The sequence below is a fragment of the Crotalus tigris genome, unplaced genomic scaffold, assembly GCF_016545835.1.
Source record: "Crotalus tigris isolate CLP2741 ecotype Arizona unplaced genomic scaffold, ASM1654583v1 scf7180000018891.247784533:1973344, whole genome shotgun sequence".
NCBI lineage: Eukaryota > Metazoa > Chordata > Lepidosauria > Squamata > Viperidae > Crotalus > Crotalus tigris.
Genome location: NW_024097260.1, coordinates 69,832 through 89,610, shown reverse-complemented (window position 1 = coordinate 89,610; position 19,779 = coordinate 69,832).

Genomic DNA, 19,779 nt, shown 5'->3' with positions numbered 1-19,779 from the left:
AAGCTGAACAAAGAGAGAAGCAACCTGGAATTAAGGAGAAACTTCCTGTCAGCGAGGATAATCAACTAGTGGAACAGCTTTGCCTCCAGAAACCATGGGTGCTCCATCACTGGAGGTTTTTAAGAAGAGGCTAGACAGTCACTTGTCTGAGACAGTATAGGTTCTCCTGCTTGAGCAGGGGGCTGGACTAGAAGACCTCCAAGGTTCCTTCCAGCTCTATTCTACTCTACTCTATTCTACTCTACTCCACTCCACTCCACTCCACTCCACTCCACTCCACTCCACTCCACTCCATTCCATTCCATTCCATTCCATTCCATTCCATTCCATTCTATTCTATTCTATTCTATTCTATTCTATTCTATTCTATTCTATTTTATTCTATTCTATCCCGTAATTCTATTCTATTCTATTCTATTCTATTCTATTCTATTCTATTCTATTCTATTCTATTCTATTCTTTAAAATAATTTAAAAAACCTATTTTATCCAATCCAGGCCACCATTGGCCACCACTTCCAAGCAAGACTCACGTTTGAGTGTTGAAGCCACCAAACAGAGGGGGACATGGATGGAACCCCAAATTCTGATTTCTCCCGATATCTCATTGAGAAGCTGCATTTCTTTCAAATTGCCATTTTGGAGAAGCTATCAAGTTGAGTTCCTCTTTTTACTGGTTATATGCCATCAGGTTGTTTTTGACTCCTAGCAACAGATAGATTTTTTCCAAGAGGATGTATTTCTAACCTGTTCCTTCAAGTCTCCCAATAGTGCACCCATTGCCAATATAATTAAGTCCACCTCCTTGTTGCTGGCCATTCTCTTCTTCACTTTATTCCACTTTCCCAGTTTTAAAGCCATCCCTAGAGAACTGGGTGGGTCTTTGCATATGGTACCCAAAGTAGGATAATTTGAGCCTTGTCATGCTTTTAGAACAAGAACTACATTTAAAAAGACGTATATACTAGTATTTGATATATTTCTCTAAACATATTCATTTGTGTTTGTAATTTGGCCTAACATACAGGCTTTTATTTCTACATCAGTGTTACTTGATAATAACACATTTTTCAATACTACTTTCATAAACGCTCTAATTTTTTTGCAGACATGTAACTGGGTTTGAATGGCTGTTTTTTAATAAAAGCAAATTGATTGTCAAATCTGGAGAGGCACTTTCATTCATAGAAACATTTGGGTTTATGTATTGCTTGGAAAATGCAAAGTTGATATCCAAGCAGGCGTGGATTAAGGCAGATAGCCTCTGGAGTGCCCTGAAGAATGGGCTTGCCTCATATTTATCCAATAGCCCTTGTTGAAATTGATCGATTGAACTTTTTTTTGTTCCAGCCTACCTCCTGAGCACAAAAACCTGGAAGTCAGCAACGGCATATTCATGAGCTGAGCACTTAATCTGTTGAAGGAGATGGATTTCACTATGGGTGGCCACTTATTTGACTGGATCATTGAGTCAGCCCTCCAGAGTATCACAAAATGGTCACAGGTGTGTTGTTCGGCATTCAAATAGGCAATCAGCTTGCAGCGTCCTCTGTCATCCAGCCAGATACAAAATCCTACCTGAAGTTGATCTGTGGGAAAATACTGAGATCTTAGAGAGTTACATAATTCAAAGTGGATACATATTGGCCCGAAGTCTCATCCTACAGGCAGTCCTTGACTTATAACAGTTTGTTTAGCGACCGTTCAAAGTTACCAAGACACTGAAAAAAGGAACTTAGGACCGTTTTTCATAGTTACGGCCTTTGCAGCATCCCTGTGGTCACGTGATCAAAATTTAGATGCTTGACGACTGGTTCACATCTATGACAGTTGCAGCATCCGGGGGGGATGTCACGTGATCCCCTTTTGCAATCTTCTGATAAGCAAGGTCAACGGGGAAACCAAATTCACTTAACAACCGGGTTCCTAACTGCACAAGTGCAGTGATTCAACTTAGGAACTGTGGCGAGAAAAGTCAATAATAATAATAATAATAATAATAATAATAATAATAATAATAATAATAATAATAATAATAATAGTAATAAAGCTGAAGAAACAGTGGACCACCTGGTAAGCTGTTGCAAGAAGATTGCACAGACTGACTACAAGCAGCGGCATGACAAAGTAGCAACAATGGTGCATTGGAAGATTTGCAAAAAATATCATTTGCCTGTAAGCAAAAACTGGTGGAATCATAAAATAGAGAAAGTCATAGAAAATGATAAAATGAAACTGCTCTGGGACTTCAGAATTCAAACAGACAAGCACCTGCAACATAACACCCCAGACTTAACAATTGTCGATAAGAAAGACAAAAAAGTCTGGACAGTGGACGTGGCAGTGCCTGGAGATAGCAGAATAGAAGAGAAAGAACTGGAGAAGATAACAAAATACAAAGACCTACAAATAGAAATAGAAAGACTGTGGCAAAAGCAAGCAAGGGTAGTACAATAGTCATAGGCTCCTTGGGTGCAATCCCAAAACAACTGGAGCACCACTTGAACACCATTGGCATTGACAAATTCGCTATTAGTCAATTGCAAAAGGCGGCCTTACTAGGAACTGCTTCCATCCTGTGATGATATCTGTAATACCATCAAACATCTGCCTATCCCAGGTCCTGGGTAAGGATAGGTAGACAAAATGCCAATCCAGTCTGAACATCTGGCTGACTGTGCGATGATTAATAATAATAATAATAATAATAATAATAATAATAATAATAATAATAAAGTTGGAAGGGACCTTGGAGGTTATCGAGTCCAACCCCCTGCTCAGGCAGGAAACCCTACACCATTTCAGACAAATGGCTGTCCAGTCTCTTCTTAAAGACTTCCAGTGTTGGAGCATTCACCACTTCTGGAGGCAGGTTGTTCCACTAGTTAATTGTTCCAACTGTCAGGAAGTTTCTCCTTAATTCCAGGTTGCTTCTCTCCTTGATTAGTTTCCATCCGTCGCTTCTTGTCCTGCCCTCAGGCACTATGGAGAATAGCTTCACTCCCTCTTCTTTGGGGCAGCCCCTGAGAACACGGCTATCCTGTCCCCCCTCGTCCTTCTCTTTGTTAAACTAGACATACCCAATTCCAGCAACCATTCCTTATATGTTTTAGCCTCCAGTCCCCTAATCATCTTTGTTGCTCTTCTCTGCACTCTTTCTAGAGTCTCAGCATCTTTTTTACATTGTGGTGGCCAAAACTGGATGCAGCATTCCAAGTGTGGCCTTACCAAGGCCTTGTAAAGTGGTATTAACACTTCACCTGATCTTGATTCTATCCCTCTGTTTGAAGACCTCCAGGGTTCCTTCCAGCTCTGTTCTATTCTAAAGTAAAGAGGATCTGCACCAGTCATTCATTTGGAGGTCAGAGTGCAGCCTTTCTCTGTAGAGCTGAGAATAAACGTGGGCAGATCTGTTGTCAGGCTTCAGGCCAGCCCGGGCTCTAAATCTCTGTTCTTCCAGAAATTCAACCCTGGATTCAAAAATTGGATAGCAGCAGAAGACTCAGTGCTGCTAAATAAATTGTTTTATTGCAGACACAAAAGAAGATCTGCTGGCTGCAGAACACAGGAATCAAGGAGAGAGGGAGAGAGAAAGAGAGGGAGAAAGAAAGAAAGGGAGAGGAGAGGAGAGGGGGAGAGTCTATGGAGATTCCCAGTCATCCAGGTCATAGTTATCCCAAAGATGCTTTTTCACAAGGCAACTAGACTTTCTTGTGTTTTTTTTTTTAGACATTTCACTTCCCATCCAAGAAGCTTCTTCAGCTCTGACTGGATGGTGGGGAATGGAAGGATTTATACTCCTTACAGACAGCTAGTCATTTGCATTCTTTTAGAGCATCGTTGAGGCCACCTGGAGGTTTATCTGTGTCATCAGGGTCACCTGAGTAGTGCAAATGGTTCCAAGAAGGCTCCACACCCATTTGCATTACTCAGGTGACCCTGATGACACAGATAAACCTCCAGGTGGCCTCAACGATGCTCTAAAAGAATGCAAATGACCAGCTGTCTGCAAGGAGTATAAATCTTTCCATTCTTCACCATCCAATCAGAGCTGAAGAAGCTTCTTGGATGAGAATCAAAACTTCTTCAAAGAAAAACGAGAAAGTCCAGTTGCCTTGTGAAAAAGCGTCTTTGGGAGAGAGAGAGAGAGAGAGAGAGAGAGGGAGAGAGGGAGAGAGGGAGAGAGGGAGAGAGGGAGAGAGGGAGAGAGGGAGGGAGAGAGAGAGAGAGAGAGAGAGAGAGAGAGAGAGAGAGAGAGAGAGAGAGAGAGAGAGAGAGAGAGAGAGAGTTCTCATGCTTCCTGGACACTTTTCTTCTTAACTCTAACCCAAACCCTGACTCTTCTCCTCTCAGAGTTCATTAAAATCTGCTCTTCTGAATTCCAGTATCCAAGCATGGCCCTGCATTGCTTCTCCTTCTCTGGGTATAATGAATTCAGTGATCACCATGGATGACTTCCTCGCAAAGGGCAGATCACCTTCACATATTCAGCTCATACCTGTTAGGGATGATTAGGTCCATCTTGGAGAATCTTCTTCCGATTGCTTTTTCCACCTTCTGGCAAATAAAACTGTCACTCTTGAGAAGACAAGAATTTGTTAGACCTCTGATGTTTGACAGCAGATGTCAGAATAATTGAAATCCCCCATTATTGTTATTTCCTGCTTCTTTGAAACATGGACCTACTGAGGCAGAAGGATACTGACGTTCTGAACAACCGGTGCTCCTGAAGTTACACATATGATGGAGTCAACTTTTTCCTGTACCCCCTCTTGTTTTCTGAACACTTTCATTTTCACCTCCCAGATCCCCATAGCTCAATATACTTTCATGGAGCCATAACGAAGGGACTCAGATTTTGGACCCAGAGTGATAACAACATAGTTTTAGTTTGTGGCACCAAATTTTCATCTGGAATATAAGATAGAAGGAAACATAAGGAGAACTTTAGTCATTTTGCCAGCTGAGTTGAGTTGAGTTGAGTTGAGTTGAGTTGAGTTGAGTTGTCATCCTGGCCCATCTACTTCTTGAAAAACATCATCCCATCATATCCCTCAGCTCAAAAAAGGCTGCACACTGTTTGTTTAAGACTCTCTGTGTCAATGACAGCAGCAAGGCTATTTTATGCACAAAAATGGAAGGATGCTTCGATTTGCACTGTGGATAAATGGCTACAGAAGTTGATGGAGCTGGCAGAGACGGCTAAATTGACTGTTTTGATTAAAGAAAAGAATACAAGTACTTTTGTTTCTATATGGAAACCGCTTCTGGACTGTGTGCTCGAGGTGAAAAAAAATATGAAACTTTGATTTGGGGTTTCACTGATTAGATGGACTTGTTACAGAAATGGCTAGTTTATACTATTGTGAAAAAGTAAAAGGTTGAGGCTCAACCTAGTGGTTTATTTTACTACAACATAGGAAGTCAGAAGTCAATGTCTTTTTTTTCTTTTTCCTTTTTCCTCCCCATTGTGTCCTACTATTTGCTTTATATTTTGTATTTTACAATTCAATAAAATGTTTAAAAAAATTCACTGGGTTAAAGGAAGAACAGTTGCAGGAATTGGGTTTGGCCAGTCTAGAGAAAGGAAGGGCTAGGGGGGACATGCTAGCAGTCTTCCAGTATTTATTTATTTATTTATTTATGAGACTTATATACCGCTTTAAGTGCAAGCACTCTCTAAGCGGTGTACACCAGTAAGCAATGTATGTATATATATATTTACATTGCCCCCAACAATCTGGGTCCTCATTTTACCTACCCCGGAAGGATGGAAGGCTGAGTCAACCTTGAGCCGGTGAGATTTGAACCGCTGACCTGCTGAACACAGTCAGCTAAAATGGCCTGCAGTACTGCACTCTAACTGCTGCGCCACCTCAGCTCATTTGAGAGGCTGCCACGAAGAAGAGGGGGTCAATTTATTTTCCAAAGCCCCTGAAGGCAAGACAAGAAACAATGGATGGAAACTCATCAAGGAGAGAAGCAACCTGGAATTAAGGAGAAACTTCCTAAAAGTGAGAACAATTAACCAGTGGAACAGCTTTGCCTTCAGATGTTGGGGGTGCTCCATCACTGGAGGTTTTGAAGAAAAGGCTGAACAGCCCCTTGTCTGGAATGCTATAAGGTCTCCTGCTTGAGCAGGGGGTTGGACTAGAAGACCTCCAAGCTCCCTTCCAGCTCTGTTCTGATGGATTGTGTTGCCTCTGACTCAACAGGACAGCGACAGAAAGGGTAAAAGATGATTGTTCCATTCAGTTCTCGAATAGGAAGCACGGGGTCCAATACGATAAATAGATTATATTTAGATCATATATAGATTGATGAAAAGCAAATTAAATAGAGAAGAATTGGGGTTTTTTTTAAAAGAAACAGGTTGCAGGGGGAGTGTCCCTGGGTGTGCAAAAGTGGGCCTGCCTGCCTGAACATGGATCTGCACACGTGCAGCCTGCAGACAATGGTGCATGAAGCCTGTTCTGAGAGGGAACAAGAGAGAGAGAGAGAGAGAGAGAGAGAGAGAGAGAGAGAGAGAGAGAGAGAGAGAGAGAGAGAGAGAGAGAGAGAGAGAGAGAGAGAGAGAGAGTCTTTGTGATTTTGCTCGGGGACCTTGAAAAGAAAAGCAGCGAACGGATGAAATACTGCAATGAACTTTTGTATTTGGTATTTCCATGTTTGGGGAGACCTGAAGATCCTCTCAGACAATGGGGATTCGGAATCAAAGCCCGCTGAACTTGTCTGGATGACCCACGCCGGAGGAAATGGACTGAAGCATAAGAGGGCTGTTGCGCGGCCGTCTGTATCCTTTTCATATTTAACAAGTGGTTCACAAATGAATCCCCCCCCCCTTTTCGTCTCCCTCTCTCCCTCTCTCTTTCCACCCCTTTGCCATTAATATAGATTTCCCTGCTGTTGGATCCCCTGCTGGCTTCTACCTGAATCAGCCTTTCAGAAGGAACGTGCCATTTATTTTCACATTTTCCATTCTTTTCTCTCTCTCTCTCTCTCTCTCTCTCTCTCTTTTCACCATTGCTCCCTGGAGCCTTCCATTTTTCTCCTGCTTCTGGATCCATTTTCTGCAGCTGAACCTGTGGGCGTCCAGCTCTTTTCAGCCAGAGCAGGGATCCCTCTGCATCAGACAGGCCCCTCTTGTCAATTTGGGGGGGGGGAGGGCGACAATTCAAGAAAGATGGAAAGAAGACCGGAAGAGCCAGAATCGTAAAGAAATTGAGGAACGCTCAAATGCTCGATGGCCAACTGTCTTGGATGCTCTGATTTGGATTCCTGTCTTGGGGGAGGGGGGACAGTTGATGTCCTTATTTACCCCTTTCAACTCTAGGATTCTCTAATGCAGTGGTTCTCAACCTTTTTAATTCCGCAACCCCTCAACCGGTCGTAAGTCAAGGACTACTCAACTGGTGCAGCACCGTTTGCAGAATGGGACTTTTGGCGGGCTCAGCAGGGCAGAGACAGCCTGGACAATTCCTATTGGCTTTTGAAAGCCAATAGAATTAGACTCTATTCAAGAGAGTCTATTCTATTGGCTTTCAAAAGCCAATAGAATAAAAGGGAGTAGCCCAGCTAAGGAAAAGGGGAAAAAAATGGCGGACTGCGTTGTTTGGCGACCCCCGTGAAATGGTCGTTCGACCCCAAATGGGGTCCCGACCCACAGGTTGAGAACCACTGCTCAAATGAGTATAGAGGGATAGGGATAAGGTGAGAGTGGAAGCTTGTTCTCTGAGCTTATCCCAAAGATGCTTTTTCACAAGACAACTGGACTTCCTTGTTTTTCCTTTGAAGACGTTTCGCTTCACATCCAAGAAGCTTCTTCAGCTCTAACTGGATGGTGGGGAAGGGAAGGATTTATACTCCTTGCAGACAGCTGGTCATTTGCATCCTTTTAGAGAGTCGTTGAGGCCACTTGGAGGTTTAGCTGTGTCCTCAAGTAGTGCAAATGGGTGTGGAGCCTTTTTGGAACTGTTGAAAGGACCATGTTGTAGACTGGAGATAGATGATGTTGGATCCCTCCCCCTCTGTTGAGAGAAAGCCATTCAATTTTGACACAGATGGCCTCTCTTTCAAACCAGTGGTCCTCTCTGTCCAAAATGTGGACTTTGCTGTCTTCCAAAGAGCGGCCTTTGTCTTTTAAATGCAGATGGAGTGCTGACTCTTGTCCTGATGGGTTTGTTCTTCTATGTTGTGCCAGGCATTTATGAAGTGGTTGTTTTGTTTCCCCAATTTACTGATCTGCACATGGCTCCCTGCATTGTACTGCATGTACCACATTGTACAGTTTGTATCTGGGTGTTTTATCCTTCAGGTGGACAAGCTTCTGCTTGAGTGTGGGTTTGAAATGTGCACCTATGTTGTGTTGGCTGAAGATCCTCCGGAGCTGTCCAGCTGTCTGCAAGGAGTATAAATCCTTCCATTTCCCCCACCATCCAGTCAAAGCTGAAGAAGCTTCTTGGATGAGAAGTGAAACGTCTTCAAAGAAAAACAAGAAAGCCCAATTGCCTCCCGAAAAAGCATCTTTGGGAGAACCATGAGCTAGATGATTGAGAATCTCCATAAATGTCCTCCGGGCTTGTGGGTTGGTTTCTAAAGATTTCATTTCCAGGCTAGGTGGCATCTTCAGTGGAATTTAGGGAATTCAATGTCAGTGTTCTTCTGCTTATAAGAGCTTTGTGTGGTTAGTAGGTCTTGCGATGAAAGTGTCAAATCAGGTGAGAATCTTGTGATTTTGGTTTAATGATGGGTCTTGTGATGAGGTCTTGTGATGAGTCTAGGGCAAGGGTGTCAAACTCAATTTTATTGAAGGCTGCATCAGCATTGTGGTTGCCCTCGGGGGGCCGGTTTGGTGTGGCCAGGGTGGGTGTGGCCTCCTGGGTGGGTGTGGGAGTGGGTGTGGCCTCCTGGGTGGGCGTGGCCAGCTCTACATCATTCCTGTCAAGGGTGCCTGTGGGGGCCTGGGCAGGAGTGGGACAGATCTGAGGGTCTCTGGCAGAAGAGGGTGGGACTGGGGCAAGCGCCAAGGCATGGTCCACTGGACGAGTCTCACTGTTCCTCTCAGGCCATGGGGGGGGGGGGCTGGAAAGTGGCATGGGCTGCCCAGAATCCTGGGCAGCAAAGGTCAAATGCCCAGCCTGGCCCTCAAGCACCTGCAGCACCAAGCCGTTTCCAGACAGCCTTGTGGAGCTAAGACTGAATACATTTCAGCATAGATGGCCACCACAAAATTGTACATTGGCTCCCGGCTGGCCTGGGCCAAGGCCGAGGCAGAGGGGGCTGTTCCCTCATTGTTTCCAGGATGGCTTCATGGGCCAAATGAAACCACTTTGCGGGCTGCATCCGGCCCCCGGGCCTTGTGTTTGACATGTCTGGCCTAGGGATAAGGAATTCACAGTCCACATTTGAATTCAAAATTATCGTAGCCATAAACTGGATCTGTATTAGCATTCAACGCTGAAGAAACTCCTGTGCAAAAATGCATATGTTCATCAAAAGACGTACAAAAATGCATTATATTAAGAACGTTTGTGTGCAAAAATGTTCAATACATTATAAATGGCAAAGAAAGAGGCCTACCACATAGAAATATGCAACAGACAGACATTTTAGAGTGATTTTTTTTTTAAAAAAAAGTAAAACCTCAATTTGGGTGAACTGAATTTGACAGATTCATAAAACGAAGCGAGGACAAATCTGAATTTGAAAGATGCACAAAAATGAAAAAAATATGTTCAGGGTAGCATCTTTTTCCATATCATTTTTGTAACCTGTCACTTTTAAATCTACTTTCAGATCAGTCTCAGTCTTGTCTGGTAAAAGTCCAAAGAGATGGTGGAATCTGACCATTTCTACTTCTCTCCAGTTTTAATTTTTTGTGCAGAATTGTGTGTATTACAAATAAGGCTGTTAGAAATACTTCCATTTCTAATTACTTTCAGAAATTGCTTGTTAACCGCTTTTTAGCTATCAGCTTTGGGACCAACAGGTTTTATAGTATTGGGTAATTTTTTTTCATTTTTTTTTCAGTGAAAGAAAAGAAGGACATGATAGCAGTATTCCAGTATTTGAGAAGTTGCCATAAACACAATTCTTTCCACTGTTCTTCATATGTTTTAGTCTCCAGGCCTTTGATCATTTTAGTTGCTCTTCTCTGCACTTTTTCCCAAGCCTTGTTTTATTTATCTTTTTTTTTTTTGGTGGCTCATCATATTGTTCCAAAACATCTCATTTCACTTGTTGACGATTGTATATTGTGTGAACCCCAAAATGGAACAATTTAGCTACCAATTTCAGCGTGTTGTGTGGGAATGCAGCTACTATAGTAAAGCTTCACCCAGTTGTTCATTCTCTGAATTTAGCCTGATCATTCAAATGTTGCTGGGGAAGAATTTATCTTTGACTCTTATCTTCCGATTAGTTTATTACAGGGGTCTTCAAACTTGGCCCTTTGATGACTTGTGGACTTCAGCTCCCAGAATTCTTCACCCAGTGTGTCTGGCTGAGGAATTCTGGGAGTCGAAGTCCATAAGTCATCAAAGGGCCAAGTTTGAAGACCCCTGGTTTATTATGTTGGACATCTACTCCAACGTGGATCACAGGGCAGGTGGTGGCCAGATCTTACCTCAACAGAAATGATCCCAGCTGGTCCATGAATAGAACTCTCAACTTACCCCACTAGGAAGGCTGAATCTGGGACCCATCCTGAACAGACACCTGGACTTTTTAGAAGAAGCATAAGGCCAGCAAGAAAACATCCTCCCTAATGGCTGAGAACAGCTTTACCTGCATCCATTTAGAGCTCCTCAAATGGCCTACTCATCATTTTAATGGTCTCCTCCTCAAGGTAGATTTCCCTTGCAAAACTGGATCTGTTGCCCAGAGAGGCATAAACAGGGTCTCACTGCTCCTTTATAATAGACAGGCGTATCTGCATTTAAGAGTCCTGACTAATGAAGGGCACCTGATAGTGACCTCCTGGCGTTTAAATGAGGGCCATTTAACATTCACATCACTCCCTGGGCATCCATTTGTAATTTCTATTACGGAATTGACCAGCTTGACATTCCTTCCATTCTTTAATTCCACTTCCTGTTAGAGCAGTGGTTCTCAACTTGTGAGTTGGGACTCCATTTGGGGTCGAACGACCATTTCATGGGGGTCGCCAAACAACGCAGTCCGCCATTTTTTCCCCCTTTTCCTTAGCTGTGCTACTCCCTTTTATTCTATTGGCTTTTGAAAGCCAATAGAAGAGACTCTCTTGAATAGAGTCTAATTCTATTGGCTTTCAAAAGCCAACAGGAATTGTTCAGGCTGTCTCTGCCCTGCTGAGCCCACCAAAAGTCCCATTCTGCAAACGGTGCTGCACCAGTTGAGTAGTCCTCGACTTACGACCGGTTGGGGATCGCAGCATTAAAAAGGTTGAGAACCACTGTGTTAGAGGATCACTTTGTGGGCTTAAATTAGGCTTGGGGAAAAAAAAGGTGTGTTTTTTTCCCCCAGAAATTCCAGGGGTCCATTTTTATCTTGGCTAGCTTGGCAGAGAATAAAGTCTGTAATGATCCAATTCAAAGATTCGTTTCAAAGGTATTTCAGTCAAATAAACCTTTGCACCAAATCTTCAGATCGAATCCCAACGTTGACTTGACAGCCAAAACTGGGTGCCTTCAGATCAAATCAAATTTTGAATGGAATCATGTCCCAGACAAGCTGATCGACTCAATCTGACGACTCAAAGCAAATTGAAAACTTGAATTAAATTGCAGATTCAGATCAGATCTTGCCAGAGTCGTACATCCCTAGTGATGTGTGCAATGGCAGAAAACTGATCTGTGTTGTGGTCTGTGTTAGTAAACCAGTCAGGTTTTTTACAGGATTTTGTGAGATAGGGATAAAATGAATTTGTAGAGGAAAAAAAAATGATCACAAAAATTTATGTTTGTTATTAACTCCTTCAAATATAAGGAGTGTTTTCCCCCCCTCTATTTTAGTACTAAAGTATTAACTTAAATTGCCTAAGAATATTCTGTCATGCAAATTTCCCAGATGTCATTCTTCATTCAGTTAATTTCCCTCCTGTAATTCTTTTATTTAATTTCCCTATTGTAATCATTGTTTTGTTTTTAGTTGTGTTTATGGGACTGCCACTGTTTGTATGCAACCCTCAGAAGCTTTTTTTTTTTTTTTTTGCCAATTTTTTATCTAAAGAAACCAGGCCCTAATTTAGCGAGGTTTAAAGACAGTGCACTAACTGGAGATTACAAGAAGCAAAGTCCAATGCATCTGGAAAGCAAAAATTTACATCAACTCAGATAAATACCACATTTTTAGGATGTCTGCAAATATCAAGTCTGGGTCTTCACAAGGTGTCAGGAACTAGTGATTTCCAGACTTACAAGGTACAGGGATTGGTGTGCAAAAACCAGAGGAACTAGCGTCTTGGCATACGTTTCACGCCTTCCTGGGTCTTGTGCCCAAAGGCTGCTGTTGGGCCAGCTCTTCTCCTTCCTGGGGATGCAGAACTGTGAGAGGGACCTTGGAGTCCTAGTGGATGATCACTTGACCACGAGTCCAGCCATGTGCAGCAGCAGCCAAAAAAGCTAATACAATCCTGGGTTGTATAAAGAGAGGCATCGAATCAAGATCACACGATGTATTAGTACCGCTTTATAAAACCCTAGTGCAGTGGTTCTCAACCTTTTTAATGCCGCGACACCAAACCGGTCATAAGTCGAGGACTAAACCAGTCGTAAGTCGAGGACTACCCAACTGGTCGTAAGTCGAGGACTTTGCCTGCCCGGGAGCACCACGCATGTGTGGTGCTGCCCCCTGTGCCGGTCGAGGCGTAGCTGGCAAGCGGCAGAGACGGAGCAGGCCGACCACCAGCTGGGCCACCAGCTGGCCCAGCCCAAGGGAGGTAAGGCACCCGTCAGAAAAGGGGAAAAGAAATGGCGGACAGCCTTGCTTGGCGACCCCCGTGAAATGGTCGATCGACCCCAAATGGGGTCGCGACCCATAGGTTGAGAACCGCTGCCCTAGTGAGACCACACCTGGAATACTGCAGCTAATTTTGGTCACGGTATCACAAAAAAGGATGCTGAGAGTTTGGAAAAAGTTCAGAGAAGAGCAACTAAGATGATCAAAGACCTGGAGACTAAAACATACGAAGAACGGTTGCAGGACTTGGGTTTGGCTAGTCTAAAGAAAAGAAGAAATAGGGGAGACATGATAGCAGTGTTCCAGTATCTGAGGGGCTGCCACAAAAAAGAGGAGGTCAAACTATTCACCAAAGCACCAGAGGGAAGGACAAGAAACAATGGTTGGAAACTGATCAAAGAGAGAAGCAATCTGGAATTAAGGAGAAACTTCCTGACAGTGAGGACAATTAACCAGTGGAACAGTCTGCCTCCAGAAATCATGGTTGCTCCATCACTGGTAATTTTTTAAGAAGAGACTAGATAGTCATTTGTCTGAGATGGTATAGGTTCTCCTGCTTGAGTGAGGGGCTGGACTAGAAGACCTCCAATGTCCCTTCCAGTTCTATTCTATTCTATTCTATTCTATTCTATTCTATTCTATTCTATTCTATTCTATTCTATTCTATTCTTATTCTACTCTACTCTACTCTACTCTATTCTACACCTAAAATAGATGATGAGATGTAGGAACATTGGCTGTTTCCTCAAAGGAAATGGCTTCCAATGTTGCTCAGCCTTGCATCTTGACCCTTCAAGATGGCTTCCTTGCTAAGGAAGGAAGCTATCCTAGGTCCAGGAGGCGAGAGAGAAACTCTTCTTTGTCAGCCTTTTTATCTGATTTAAGCAGTGGGCCAACTTTTTGTCTCTCCTTACCTCACTTTCTAAATCTGGAGATGATTGAGGCTGTACCACACTCCCAAAATAAACCTATCTTCTGATACACTTGCTAAGACACATGTGTCACACCCTCTCGAAGAGCTTCACAGAGACCTTTAGGTGTGAGAGATGTCATCCCCAAATGACGGGTGTGGAGGCTTGAAGCCGTCTCCCACTCTTGACCCACAAGGACTGGCTTTCTTCGGGAACCGGAGGTGACAATATGTACATCAGAATAACAGCAAGAAGAAGAATGCAAGAATAGTCATCCCATCCTGGGTTGCACTCAACGTCAGCGTTGTAGCTTACAAACTACAGGTTTCATCCAGCCAAACAGATTACATAACACATTTCACACCAGTGTTTGATTCCAGGGATTTGCCAGGAAATTTGGCAGAAAATAAGCTGTTTCTTTTTAAGAGTGGTTGTTTTACGTTTCTGAGATGGGCGATGAGCAGTTTAGGATAGTTAAATTATAGCACCGGATATTTTCCTGCTGTCAGCAAGCTCTCGGGACTAAAAATGGAATGTATTGGTTTGTTTGATTTATGCCCTTATTTCCTCTATAAAGCCATGGGGGGGGGAGAAGGGCAGAAAAAAGGCCTCCATTCTCCATTTTTTCTCCAGAACAACCCCACCACCATCGTGGTAGCTTCTGTTAAATCATGACAGCTGTTAAGTCATGCCATTCCTTGCAATCATCTTGATTGGAAATATCCAGGTTTTTTTTCCAGTGGATTCAGAGCTGAATCTTGTGAATTTGTCACGACTAAGTCCCACCTCTACTGATCAGCCATGGCTGAAGGAAGGAGGCATTTTACGTTCCTTGACTGCTTTCCTGCCCCACTCCTTGTCATCTTCTTGTCTGGGTGGACTTGTGGACTTCAACTCCCAGAATTCCTCAGCCAGCATAACTGGCTGAGGAATTCTGCAATTTGAAGCCCACAAGTTTTAAAGGGGCCAAGGTGGGAGATCCCTGTTCTTGGAATGGGACAATTTGCCGCAGCTAATTCGCCATGGCAATCTAAGCTATGAGTGCTTGCCTCGAGTGAAAAGGGCAAATTTCCTTGTTTCCTATCTTTTTGCCCTGCGTACATTCTGTGATTTATCTGATTATCTTCCTGCTGTGTTGATTTACCTGACCATGCTCCTGTTTGCCTGTCTTATTTACTGTAAATATATTTATTTACATAAAACCACGTTCTTGTCAGCGTCTCTGACTCCTTTTGGACACTGGCTGCGCGATTCCCTGACACAAGATCAGTCCCTAAACTTTCCTTTAATTTTCAGAAAGCATAACCACATTAGGCCAAATTAGTTTAAATATACTCTTAAGTTGTATGCATCAAGGTTATTTAGATCCAGGTTTAAAATGTCACGCGCCATTCAAGTGACTGAGGTTCCGCATTTCAGTTGTACTCTCCATTTGGATTTTAATCAGTCATTGTATTTATCTTTGGTATTATGTTTAAAAATTTATACCGTCATTAGCTGCATGAACAAATAATAAAGCTGCTGCTATGAGGTGATGTTTCCTATCATTTGTGGCACCAGGTTGTTACTTTTCGTGAGATATTAGGTGGACATGCAGCCATTGTTGAGTTGTGGAGAGTTGTTGTTGTTGTTGTTCGTCCATCGATTTCCGATGAAGACCTTGACATCTTGTGGGTTATGGGCCATCAATGATGTGTCCGTAGGTGGCTAATAAGACCGATGTTAGCACGGAATGTTCTGCCACATACTGAACAAAGAAATGTAGACACTGTTACTTCAGCATTTACAGCTCTGGCTTTGCGGAGTGCTCGCTTCTCTTGTGCCAAGATTGTCCTTCTGTGTTCATATGTCTGGCAACCCTGGTACATCAAGGTGCACCATGTCGGTCGATCATGCACCAAAAGTTCCCAAGAGATGGTGTTAATATCCAGGGGCTTAAGAGAGGCTTTCAACGTGTCTTTGTATCGCTTCTTTTGAAGCGATACAAGAAAAGAAAAGAAGGGGAGAGTAGCTATTCCTTAAAACACAGATGCAAGTGGCAGGGGGGTCTTCAAGAGACAGGTTGGTGGTTGTGACTGTATAATCAAAACCTTATGCTGTGTCACAAAGGTCACACATAACACACAATAACAACTGTGCATTCCCAGGCTCCATCTTGATACCTTCCACACACATACCCTATGCACTCCCCAGGAGACTTGGAAGGTTGATCTAGTAAGGATTCTTCAAATTTGCTCAAGAGTCCCATGTAGAATAACAATAGCAATAGCACTTAAATTTATATACTGCTTCACAGTGCTTTACAGCCCTCTCTAAGCTGATTACACCATGTTGCCCTCAACAATCTAGGTCCACATTTTACCGACCACAGAAGGATGGAAGGCTGTTTGAGCCAAACAGGATCGAACTGCTGGAAGTGAGTTAGCCTGCCATACTGTATTCTAACCACTGTGCACTGGAAGGAAGGAAGGAAGGAAGGAAGGAAGGAAGGAAGGAAGGAAGGAAGGAAGGAAGGAAGGAAGGAAGGAAGGGGAAGGGAAGGAGCAATAGCACTAGCACTAGGATTTAGACTTATATATCACTTCACAGTGCTTTACAGCCCTCTCTACAGAGGGCTGTAGCCTGTTGCCCCCAACAATCTGGGTCCTCATTTTACCCGGAGTACTGTAGCCAATTTTGATCACCATATCACAAAAAAGATGTTGAGAGTTTGGGAAAAATTCAGAGAAGAGCTACTAAGATGATCAAAGGCCTGGAGACTAAAACATACAAAGAACGGCTGCGGGACTTGGGTTTGGTTAGACTAAAGAAAAGAAGAAACAGGAGTGACATGATAGCAGTGTTCCAGTATTTGAGGGGCTGCCACAAAGAAGAGGGGGTCACGTTATTCTCCAAAGCACCAGAGGGCAGGACAAGAAACAACAGTTGGAAACTGATCAAAGAGAGAAGCAACCTGGAATTAAGGAGAAACTTCCTGACAATGATGACAATGAACCAGTGGAATATCTTTGCCTCCAGAAATCGTGGGCGCTCCATCACTGGAGATTTTTAAGAAGAGGCTGGACAGTCACTGGTCTGAGATAGTATAGGTCCTCCTGATTGAGCAGGGGGCTGGACTAGAAGACCTCCAAGGTCCCTTCCAGCTCTATTCTAGTTGAATACCTTGCCGCCTGGGATTGTGGGTGCTCCATTACTAGACTGGACAACCATTTGATCGGGATGGTATAAGGACTCGTGCTTTGAGTAGGGGGTTGATCTAGAACACCTCTAAGCTCCCTTCCAGCTCTATGATTCTATGGGAGACCATCCTTGGGGGGGGGGAGGGGACAGAAGAAGGAAGTGGCCAAAAAGGTCCACAGGATACAAGGAAAGGGAGACCGTTGTCTGCAGAACTGACCCTTCAGCAAAAGCAGGTGGCTGCTTATGGCCAGAGGGGTACAGCCCATCTGCAACCTTGCTCGGATGTGCTTAACCCAACTCCCAGTCCAACTTGGCCGGGATCCCTTAATTAACAGGCTGAGCCGGCCTTCGGCAGGGAGAGGCAGCAGGCAAAAGCGGAGCTGAATGACCCATTTGTATCTCTTTGGCTTTCAGCAGCGAGGAAGGGGCGAGAAGGACTGCCAGCAGAATGTAATTAGCAGGCCATTCAGCCAACTGTGGCATCTCCACAGAAGGACCAGCTCCGTCAGAGAGGGAGTTAACTTGGCGTGCAAGCCGAGAGCAGCTCCAGGTCAGCTGAGTGTTGATGCCATCCTTTGCAGACAAGGTTTGGGAGATGCTGGGGTCTGGACAGAGAAAATCGTCCACAATTTTCTGCATCTTTCCCTGAAATAAAAGGGATTTTTTTTTTAATCCGTTGAGTCAAACCACTTTTTAAAAAATCATTTCTGAAATATATGTTGTTTTGAATCTTTCCCAGCCAAGAGCAGCAGATGCAACAGGTTGTTGTTGTTTTTTTACTACCGCCTATGTCATAACTAATATGCTGAAGAAACGGTGGTTGTTTATTCCTCTCAGCATACTAAAAAGCAGAGACATCACCCTGCCAACAAAAATGCGTCTAGTCAAGGCCGTGCTTTTCCCAGTTGCAATGTATGGCTATGAAAGTTGGACCATAAGAAAGGCTGAGCGCCAAAGAATGGTGGCCTTTGAACTCTGGTGCTGGAGAAGACTCCTGCGAGTGCCCTGGACTGCAAGGCGATCCAACCGGTCAGTCCTGGAGGAGATCAACCCCGACTGCTCTTTAGAAGGCCAGATCCTGAAGTTGAAACTCAAGTCCTTTGGCCACCTAATGAGAAGGAAGGACTCACTGGAGAAGAGCCTGATGCTGGGAAAGACGGAGGGCAAGAGAAGAAGGGGACGACAGAGAATGAGGTGGCTGGATGGAGTCCCTGAAGCAGGAGGCGTGAGCTTCAATGGACTCCAGAAGATGGTAGAGGACAGGAAGGCCTGGAGGAACGTTGTCCATGGGGTCGCAATGGGTTGGACACAACTTCGCAACTAACAACAACAACAAAGTTCAGTTGGAGGGGAATAAATTGTTTTTCTTGGGGAAAACCCTCTTAGCACATTTCACCCTCTTCTCTGCTGGGTCACCCAAGTGACAATGTTCTGGTCTGTCCCTCCACCCAATCAGGACCCAATTTGGCTCCACTCCTTTACTTGAGAACCTGCAGAACCTGATCAAATGCACAAGGAATGTTTCCTGGGGCAAGACCCTGAGCACAGTAATAAGCCACTTTGCAAACCCAACCTTTGCATCAGAGACCAGTTTCATGGAAGACGAGTTTCATGGAAGGCCAGCTTTGTGGAAGACATCCTGCCTGAGCAGGAGGTTGGACCAGAAGACCTCTGTCCCTTCCAACTTTATTATTCTGTTCTATTCTATTCTATCCCGTAATTCTATTCTATTCTATTCTATTCTATCCTATCCCGTAATTCTATTCTATTCTGTTCTGTTCTGTTCTATTCTATCCCATAATTCTATCTATTCTATCCCGTAATTCTATTCTATTCTATTCTATTCTATTCTATTCTATTCTATTCTATTCTATTCTATCCTATCCCGTAATTCTATTCTATTCTGTTCTGTTCTGTTCTATTCTATCCCATAATTCTATCTATTCTATCCCGTAATTCTATTCTATTCTATTCTATTCTATTCTATTCTATTCTATTCTATTCTATTCTATCCTATCCCGTAATTCTATTCTATTCTGTTCTGTTCTGTTCTATTCTATCCCATAATTCTATCTATTCTATCCCGTAATTCTATTCTATTCTATTCTATTCTATTCTATTCTATTCTATTCTATTCTATTCTATTCTATCCTATCCCGTAATTCTATTCTATTCTGTTCTGTTCTGTTCTATTCTATTCTATCCATAATTCTATCTATTCTATCCCGTAATTCTATTCTATTCTATTCTATTCTATTCTATTCTATTCTATTCTATTCTATTCTATTCTATTCTATTCTATTCTATCTATTCTATTCTATTCTATTCTATTCTATTCTATTCTATTCTATTCTATTCTATTCTATTCTATTCTATTCTATTCTATCCTATCGTAATTCTATTCTATTCTGTTCTGTTCTGTTCTATTCTATCCCATAATTCTATCTATTCTATCCCGTAATTCTATTCTATTCTATTCTATTCTATTCTATTCTATTCTATTCTATTCTATTCTATTCTATCCTATCCCGTAATTCTATTCTATTCTGTTCTGTTCTGTTCTATTCTATTCTATCCCGTAATTCTATCTATTCTATCCCGTAATTCTATTCTAATTCTATTCTATTCTATTCTATTCTATTCTATTCTATTCTATTCTATTCTATTCTATTCTATTCTATCTATTCTATTCTATTCTATTCTATTCTATTCTATCCTATCCTGTAATCCTATCCTACCCTACCCTACCCTA